The sequence below is a fragment of the Stegastes partitus genome, unplaced genomic scaffold, assembly GCF_000690725.1.
Source record: "Stegastes partitus isolate 25-593 unplaced genomic scaffold, Stegastes_partitus-1.0.2 Scaffold934, whole genome shotgun sequence".
Classification (NCBI taxonomy): Eukaryota; Metazoa; Chordata; class Actinopteri; family Pomacentridae; genus Stegastes; species Stegastes partitus.
The window spans coordinates 201,646-209,740 of NW_007578665.1; the positions used below are offsets into that span (position 1 = coordinate 201,646).

At 47.0% G+C, this 8,095-nt stretch overlaps 1 long non-coding RNA gene across 1 annotated transcript in view; it reads left to right on the plus strand.

Moving 5' to 3' along the window:
- The window catches only part of LOC103366357 (uncharacterized), a 20,455-nt gene that overhangs the window by 5,056 nt on the left and 7,304 nt on the right, over positions 1-8,095 (plus strand). Inside the window, exons 2-3 of the long non-coding RNA XR_520663.1 lie at positions 4,414-4,417; positions 6,196-6,199. This is a non-coding gene — a long non-coding RNA (uncharacterized LOC103366357). The remainder of the gene's footprint in view (positions 1-4,413; positions 4,418-6,195; positions 6,200-8,095) is intronic.

The window sequence follows — 8,095 nt, forward strand, 5'->3', positions numbered from 1 at the left end:
CATCTATCTATCTATCTATCTATCTATCTATCTATCTATCTATCTATCTATCTATCTATCTATCTATCTGTCTATCTATCTATCTATCTATCTATCTATCTATCTATCTATCTATCTATCTATCTATCTGTCTATCTATCTATCTATCTATCTATCTAATTCTGCTGCTACTCCACATTTGAACCAAACCATCCTCTCTCCTCCTTCTCTCTCCTCCTTCTCTCTCCTCCTTCTTCTCCAACAAAGGTTTCCACTCTTAAAGACGAACAGCTTGTGTTGTTTTTTTAATCTACACGAGGTTCGAGTGCAGCCGGCGTCTCCGTCGACCCGTTAAACTTCTCAGAACCTCTCCTTTTCTTGTATCTTGGAGTAAATAAATCTGTGTAGGAGGCAGCAGCTTAGACGACGCCTGGACTCTGTGTCTGTGAGTGTTTCTTCACAACTATACCAGTACGTTTATGGGATGTAAAGTCGTGCCATGGTGTGAGTTTGAGTGTTCGTAGTGGTCGCTGGCTCGCCGTAGGAGTCCGGCGGGGCGGCTCGGCGCCTGATGCTGTACCTGTGAATGTACTTTGTATTCAGAGGTTTTTATTACAATAAACAAGTGCTGACATCACAGCGGCGGCTTCTGGACTTCAGCTTCTTCTTTATTGTGTGTGGAGGCGTGTGGAGGCGGGGCTTGTGTTTCTATAATGAACTGAATTAATATGTTAAAGCGTTTGAAGCGTTTGTTTCCTGCTCAGACTGAGGATGTTCTGATGACTGAAGGCTCCTCACCTGAGCTCCAGGCTGTGTTCTTCTGGCTGGAGGAGCTCCTGCAGCGTTCCTCAGGTTCCTCAGCACCTCTGATAGACACCTCCCCGTGGTTATTTCCTGGTTACGTGCCAGCGGGGGTCGTATCGGCTTTCTATCCTAAGTTTTAATTGCACAATTATATATCATCTGGAGCAGCTCGATTATCGATCACAGGAAGCATAAAAATGTTTGCCGCCGCGCCGACGAGTAAACAGCCTCTAATGAGTCCGGCGGGCTCGCTCGTATCGCCGCGTTACCGACGCAGAACCAGCGTTTGGACTTCTGAAACCTGTCCAGAACGTCGATCATCGACCTTTAATCCGTCTGCAGCCGGAGCTGAAGCTTCAGAGTGTCTGATGTGAGGTTCTGCATCAGAGTTCTGATTCGATTAGAAACCAAACGCTGGTCCAGAACTGACCCCTAATCTATAAACTTTATGATGTTATTTGTTTATTTAACCTTTATTTAACCAGGCAAAGACATTAAGAAGATTCTTATTTACAATGCCGACCTGGCAAGTGCCACAGACACCTGTAGGGTGAGTGGGGGAGGGGAGCACAAATCAAATCAATCAAATAAATAAAATATATAATATGTTGAGCTCAGCCCAGCTAGCAGCTCCTCTGGTGGACGTTCATGAAGTGAAGTCTCATAAAGCTGCTTCTCTGTGCACGTGAGAAGCCCAGAGTGCACGTCAAAGGGAGGACACGTCCCCCTACCTGTCCAGGTGCTTCCTGCATCACTTATGATATCATCAAGAACTCATTAGCATAACACCAACAAATAGCGATCGGCTGCCTCACAGTCGGACTTTACTTCCTGCTTCTGCTGGAGCTGCGTCTGTACTGGACCAATCAGAGCAAGGGGCGGGGCTTAAAGAGAGCGGAGCTGCGTCTGTACTGCACCAATCAGAGCAGGGGGCGGGGCTTAAAGAGACAGCATGAGGACAACAATAATGTGCTGACTGAGCAGTAAAGCGTGTGAATGTGTTTTGATGGAGTTGGTAAAGTAGTGAAATAGTTTAGTGGCACAACAGCTGAAGAGATGCTGAGGGTTTGGATGCTGTAGTTCTGTCCAGGTGTTTCTGTCCAGGTGTTTCTGTCCAGGTGAGCTCCTGGACGGATCCATCTAACAGAACCTGACTCGTCTGTCTTCAGGACTCAGGAGGTTTCATGTGTCTCATGTGCAGCAGCAGCAGGACGTCACACAAGAAACATGATTTAAATACACGAGAACACGAGTGCTGAGTGGACGGGTTCTGGTGCTGGAGTCGGACTGAGCAGGTGCATGATCCGGAGATGATTGAGAGTAAATCATGAACAGCAGCAGCGTCTCTGTAGCTGTTTCATTTCAGGCTTTAGATGCATCAGATTGTGTAGAAACACAAACGCTGCTCATCTTCAGTGTCGTTTTGTCTCCCTGTGGTTCTGTTTCCTAAATAAAGTCAGTCTGAAGTTCTGAAGACTAACAGAACCCGACTAACTCTGCTGTAGAGGTTCTGGTTCAGTTCTGATAGCTCATGTGGACTCGCTGCCGTCTGCGTTTAAATGACTCCACCAGGTCCGTTTGATTTTCAGCGTCAGAACCCTGAGTCGGGTCCAGGAGGTCGACGGTGAGACCCTCAGACTGACCCGATGCCGGAGCAGCGAGCCGACCTGTCAGGACGTTTTATCGTCTCTGTGATGAGACGTGGAGTTTCTGTCAAACTTCACCAGGTTCTGCTCGCTCAGGTTCTGCTCGCTCAGGTTCTGCTCGCTCAGGTGCGCTGGCGTCGTCTTCTGGCTAATTTTCTCCTTCGGTGCCGACTCCACACCTGGTTTCACGTCTCTGCTGCCGTCAGACGGCGAGACCGAACCTCTGAGAGAGAGTCGAGTCTTCAGGCCGACTGTAGCGGCGCTGATGGATCATCGAGCTGCTGGTCCGGTCCGGTCCGGCTGGAGTCCCTTCATCCAGAGGCCTGTACAGTCCGGGCCTCATGTGGAAATGACAGAAAATATGTAGGAAAAAATTACAATCAACATATTTATAGTTGATTTAAATGCAGTAAAACTGATATTTTACGGTTTAATATTGTAAAAGAAAATATTTCTATTTGTAGAAATTCAGATTTCTGACGTGGATTTTAGGAACAGTTCTGGATGTTTATTTTATTTTTTATAATCCACATTTATTTATTTATTTCTGTGATTTTATCTGTAGTTTAACAAAACAAGGACAATATGTATAATAATAATAATAATAATAACAGTAAGAAAAAGCAATTTGCCATTTTTCAATATTAAATTTATTTATTTATTAGAAAATATCTGTAAATTTCAACACTTTTTACTGAAATCTAATCATTTTATGGTCAAATGTAAAAGACATCATTCCTGTTTTGTTTTAAGTGAACAGTATTTACAGTTTTGGCCTCTTTCTTATATTTTTATTAATTTATTCTTTATATTTAACATATAAATAAAGTTTTTTTTTCTGTGATTTTACTTGTTTTTATCTGTAATTTAACGAAACAAGGAGAATCTGTAATTTATCACTTAAAAAAAAAAAGATATTTACCAGTTTTCAGTCTTTGTTTTAGATCATTTTCCAAATAACAGCAAGTGTCTGATAATAAAAACATTTTTGTTGATTTAAATGCAGTAAAAATGTTCACAGTCCAATTATTAAATGTGACCATAAAATATACAGAAAGTGGAAGTTATTGACATTTTAATCTGATTTGTGTAAATTAATACATCGTAAATTAAAAGTAAATAGTTAAAAATATTACAGCTACTTTTTGTTTTTTTTACAGTTTTCTGTAATTTTCACAGTTTTTAAAATATTTTTTTTAACACCTTTGCTTCCAGATTTGTGCATTTTGATCCACATCAGTCATAAATAAGTCAGAAGACAAAGACTCAGGATGAGTTTGTGCATCTGTAACAGCAGCACCGGTCAGAGCTGCTCTGAGCCACAGCCAATCAAACTCCAGCGTTCCATCAGCTGCTGCAGAACCCGGTCCGTCCGCAGGTCCGTCCGTCCTGCAGCTTCCTGTCCACATTTAAACAACCGACATGAGCTCCGGTTGAGCGCCTGTCTGCTGATCCCACAGCGTCTCAACCAGCAGCCACGGCGCTGATGGTAGCGGGCCAGAATCCTCCTGCATGGACCGGGCTGGACGAGTCGCTGCAGCAGATAAGGACGAGCGCTCTCACCTGCAGCTCCCCTTAATCCCTTCATTCATCCAGGAGCTCTGCTGCACCGAGGAGCTAGATAGCAGCCGGGTGGGAGCATCCGGCCCGCACGGCGCCGGGTCCGGTTCATTATACGGTTAAATTATATGTAGTCAGAGTTCTGTCCTGTGTCGGTGTCGAGCTTCACTGCAGAGATCACGCTCAGACTGATCCGGTGTCAGACGGAGTTTATATGACGGGATGTTTGCTGCAGTTTGTATCGACCAGACGTGTGACGGGTCAGCGTGGACCGGGAGAAACGAAGGGTTCTGGAGCCCAGCTTCACATGGCAGCACGTGTTCTGCCTCAGTTCTGATCCGTGGTGGGTTTAAACTGGACCAGCGGCGTGAACAGAACACGTGATCTGGACTCGGAGGAACCGGAGTCGGCTGCGTCCCAACAGATCTGTTGGAGGCAGCTGAGAGGACAACGGATCATCAGAACCTGCTGGTCAGAATGCTGCTCCTTTAAACCGGTTCTGTCGGGTCCACCGTGTCACGCTGATGAAGGGAACCGGCCCGGCACCGGCTGGAGCGGACCATTAGAGAGCCGATCAAAGGGAGCGTGGACAAACACTCCAGCTCCGGGTTCGTTCGGGTTCAAGTCCTGCTTGGATCCGGTTCAAATGTGTCGGTTTTTAATGGGCTCGGGTCGGCCTGGAAGACTCTCAGAGTTTAGTCCGCTCCCCGTGTAAATACAGCTGAAGGTGTGTGTGTGTGTGTGTGTGTGTGTGTGTGTGTGTGTGTGTGTGTGTGTGTGTGTGTGTGTGTCCATACTTAGTGCTGCTGTTATATTTTAATTAAAGCCGAACGGCGGCCTTAATTACTGCCATGATAAACAACACCTCTCTCTCTCTCCATCGTCATCAAAGCACCAACGAAGCTTCGCCCAGATGTAGACGCGCACACACACACACACACACACACACACACACACACACACACACACACGTGAAGCCCGCGGTCGGTCTCGGCGGTGCAGCAGAACTGTGTTTATGGCTGTTAATGAAAACTGAGGCCAGAGTCCCAGAATCCCAACGCTAATCACCATCCAACTCTCTGGACAGGAGGGAGGACGACGGGGGAGGACGGGGAGGATGGAGGAGGATGGAGGAGGATGGAGGAGGACGGGGGGGTATAGGAGACAGGAGGGAGGACGGCGGAGGATGGTAGAGGAGATGGGGAAGACTAGGGAGGATGGAGGAGGCTGGAGAAGGATGAGGGAGGATGACGGAGGATGGTAGAGGAGATGGGGAAGACTAGGGAGGACGGAGGAGGCTGGAGGAGACGGGGGAGGATGGAGGAGGGAGGATGGAGGAGACGGAGGAGGCTGGAGGAGGATGAGGAGACGGAGGAGGATGGAGGAGGATGAGGAGACGGAGGAGGATGGAGGAGACGGGGGAGGATGGAGGAGGGAGGATGGAGGAGACGGAGGAGGCTGGAGGAGGATGAGGAGACGGAGGAGGATGAGGAGACGGGGGAGGTTTCAGAGACCCTGACTCGTGAGCACTTTGGCGTCCGTAGACTCAGAAACACAAAGTGAGCTTTTCTGTGTTGTCGTCCATCTTGGTGTGTGTCGGTGGATTCCTCATGTTGTGAGGACACTCCACAGGAACCAGGAGTCAGAACATCACGGTCAGATGGTTTAGAGACGAACCAATCAGGTTTTACTGTCCTCGATCTGATCCAGCCCCGTGTGGTCCCACTGATCTGCTAATGAACACATTCACATCAATCCAGTGACGACTAAACACCTGCAAACTCATTTATTTCTGTTCCTGGATGTTCTGCAGGTGGTCCAGAACCTTCCTGTCAGCATGTTAATACACGTGTTAAAGATACGCCAGAAATATTTACAGTAATTACTAAAAAAAATCCTAAAAATATGAATAAAATGTCAGAAATGTCCAAAGAATGTCATGAATAACAACCAAAATATGAATAATACTCCTGAAAACGTCCAGAACATGATGTGAACATGATCTGCTGAAGGTCAGGTTTAGCAGCGACGGGCACCATGAAGGTTTATTGATCACTGATTGATAACATGACTGGTTATGGTTTAAGGATCTGTGGCGTCCTTCATGCGGTAGGAGCGCCGAGGCAGGCGGAGGGTTTCCATCGTGGGAGGGAAGGTCACCAGGACGGTTCTGAGCTGACTGAGCAGAGTGTTATTTAAGGTCCAGCTGTGTGGAACACGAGGTGAGGCGCCGTCAGGAGGAGGGGCTCCACGGCGCCGCTTTCACCCACGATCTGGAAATCAGAGAGAACAGAGAGTTTATTCAGGCTCGCTGGGCTCCACCCGGCCGGAGAGAACGGACCGTAGAAAGAGACCCGGCCACCCAGAGAGCGCCGGTTCTGCTGGAATCTGTTCCTTCCTCTGCCAGCAGGACGGAGGTTCTGTCACTGGTCCCACATCTGGGTGATGAAGAACTTTAGCGCCTGAAACCAAACTCCAGGTTTGATTGTGTTCGGTCGACACGTCTGAGCGTCTGATCCGCTGCATTCAGCTCATCATCCCTTCATCTGGAGAACCTCTGTGTGCTCCTCCTCCATGTCAGAACCAGAGTCAGGTTGATTGCCGGCTGTAGGGATGAGTTCTGGTGGGTCGGTGCAACGGTACATATAGAGTGAGGTACGAGATGAAAATATAGAAATGGCTAAAAAATAGAAGTAAGTAGAAATAAAAATAGCTGTAATGGTGCAAAGCAGAAGAAAAAGATGTGAAGAATTAAAGTTAGATTTAAATGAGGACTGTAGTTATTTACACATCTACTGATATTTACATTCATACAGATGTTTCCTCGTCACGTCTGCATCCAGTCCTTCTACACAAACTCCTCGTCTTTGCAAAACCAGAATCACTTTTCTTTCTTTTCTTGTGTATTTTGCACAAAGCGTCCAAACAGAGCAGCAGCGACTCTTCATTTAAATGTAAAAGTCATTGTTTCTGCCAAAAAGTCTGATTTTTTACTGCAGTTGGACCAAAATCTCCAGCGTTTGCTGACTTTGAAGGCCCTCTGCTGCGCTCCTGCTCCACCTCCAGGTCTTGGTTTGTCTCGGACGTCCGTGCACGTAGTTCAGTGTGAGCGCCGTTTCAAACAGACGGGTCGGGTTCATTCAGAAGCTGCTGCTTCAGAAAAAAGGTACAAAACAAAGATGTAAATGCAGTTTGGTTGTGTACGAGTGTAGTTTAGTGGAGAAATCTGATGTCAGTGCGTGCACGTGATGGCGGCGGCGCTCTGTGACAGCGTACACAAATAAAATACCTTCATCTTATCTGTAATTTAACAGTTACAAAAAAGGATTTTTACCAGTTTTCAGTCTTTATTATGGATCGTTTTCCAAATAACAGCAAGTGTCTGATGATTAAAACCATTTTTTGTTGATTTAAAAGCAGTAAAAGTGTTGAAGTTAAATGATGGAGACCGTAGAGGTCCAGATGTCTGAGGTGGAGGAGCTGCAGCTCTCCTCGTGTTCGCGCCTCATCTGTGTGCGTTGATCTTTAATACGACGATAAACCACGCCGCCGCGTTCCTGCGTGTCGATGAAGAGCCGAGCGGATCGGATCGGCGCCGCGTGTTTCTGACAATCAGCAGAAAAATTCCTCCACATATGTTCTGGATCGACGGCAGTTTGGGCTGAACGACGGTCTCGTGCTGCCCTCGTCCAAACCTCCAGCAGACTGTTAGCGCTAGCAGCCAGCCAGCATGCACATACACACACACACACACACACACACACACACACACCACCGCGTACACTCGCTCGGACAAAAAGACAAAGACACAGAGCTTCCAAATAATTACTGAGCCCAGAAGTCTGCAGGACCGAAGAGCCAGCAGTGTGTTTTCTGAGTGTGTGTGTGTGTGTACAGTGTGTGTGTACAGTGTGTGTGTGTACAGTGTGTGTGTACAGTGTGTGTGTGTACAGTGTGTGTGTACAGTGTGTGTGTGTACAGTGTGTGTGTAGAGTGTGTGTACAGGTCTGGACAGCGCTCCTTAATGAGCAGACAGAGGACAGACTGGTTTATAGAGAAAACCTTCCAAATCCCATTACTGCACTGGTTAGTGTGTGTGTGTGTGT